The following is a 1,922-nucleotide window of genomic DNA, read 5'->3' on the forward strand; positions in this document are numbered from 1 at the left end:
AATAACCAAATCTATTTGTAATCTTTGCAGTAACTTGGTTTCGATCAAATTGTATTAAATTTACTCCCCACATTGTTTATTCCATTGACTGTTGCTATTGTATATGGCCGTTGTGTTTGGCGTTGTAATGGTTTGAATAACTTTGTTATAATAAAACATGAAACTTTGGTATGCCGAAATGCAATATGTAATATATTTGGAACATAGATATTATTTTTTATAAAAACACAACACAAATAATTGGAAATTCTGGTGCATGGGTCGGCACAATTCCGTTTTTCTATGTTAATTTTTTTTATTTTTTTTGTGGCAAATTTTTTACACATTTTTTAAACCGATAATTAAAATCTTTTTTGGCTTTTGCAAGTGACAATTATAGAACAAAGGAGCAGAAAAAATGTTATTCGAAATTGTTTTTATATAACATTTTATTTATTAAATTGTTATATCAAACAAACAATAGTAAAATCAAGTAGTTTTGATGCTATGAAAACTAGTTTAATATTATAGTATTTATATATTATGATTTATGATTTTTATTTATTATACAACAGTTATTAAAATATAGATAAATTAAAAATAACTATAGTACAGTATTACGAAATTATGTTTTTAACGATAATATATTTATAATACTTATTAATACAATTTTATTAATTTAACAAATAAAACATCATTATTTAATTTTATTAACAAATTAACTAAAATGATAATATTTTTAATTGTATATTTACGATTGATTTCAACAAGAAAAAATAAAATACATTGTTAATAAATAACAGCAATAAAATATCAATAATAATTCTAAATTTTAATTAACACTATTTTAAATTTGTTTATTAGTATTTATTAGTAAATTACTAGTTTATTTAAGACATTATTATATTTATTCATTCTATTCCATTGTTTTAATAATCAAGTATTTAAACAATTATTTTATATGAAATTTTATATGATTAAATTATAAATATTAAATTATTTTGAAAATTGACTAATCCAAACCCACCATAAGAAGAATTCAATTAAGTTTTTCTTCATTTTATCTTATAAAATGAAGTAATATAATAATTATCTATTATGGGATTTCAAATTAATTATTAAATTGTTCTAATCAAGTTATAATATGTTTCGATAATTATTGTAATCAATTAAAAGTTATGCCATGAAGATAAAAATATTCGTAATTTTAACACAAGAAGATTGATTAATCGCATATCTAGAAAAATAATGTTAACAGTATTTAATTAAATGTTGGTTTTTGTTCTTTCTTTTTTATTTGATGTGAAGCAAAGTTATATCATTTCAATTTATAAAATGACTGCGGTGCAAGAAAAATCAACTGATTAATGACAATAACTTAAATTCAAAGTCATAATTAAAAAATACAAAAAACCTGTAATTTTTCCAAATTTAAACATATTTAAACTATGTGTTGGTGTTGTCAGTGTGACGACACCAAGAAAAGACAATTACGTTTTTGTATTAATTATTTTTCTTTTTATTATGTACAATAAAAACAAAGAAATGTAAGATCAACTTGGTTATGTCAAAAACAAGTTAACAGTAAAAAAGTCATTATTTGACACAGTGGTTTCAACGTTATTTGATTTTTCGCTTCATAAATTATATTCTCGTTCACTTTCTTTTTTAAGTTTACAAAAGTGACTGTATTAAAACGCCAAGAGCAGCGATTGACACACTTTTGTTATTAAAACCGAAAGAAAAAAGGCAGCCCTACGGGAAGTTACTATTATTGTTTTTTGATTGAATGATTTAGTAAGTTTTTTCATCTTTTTTTTATAAACATATATAAAAAATAATTAATAATAATAAAAAATGAAATAATGTAAACTTGAATAAAATTATAGACACAAGAAGTGATTTTTCGTTGATTACATTACATGTGAACTAAGCAATAATTA

This window comes from Entamoeba invadens, assembly GCF_000330505.1.
Source record: "Entamoeba invadens IP1 unplaced genomic scaffold scaff_1105074725293, whole genome shotgun sequence".
NCBI classification, from domain to species: domain Eukaryota; phylum Evosea; order Mastigamoebida; family Endamoebidae; genus Entamoeba; species Entamoeba invadens.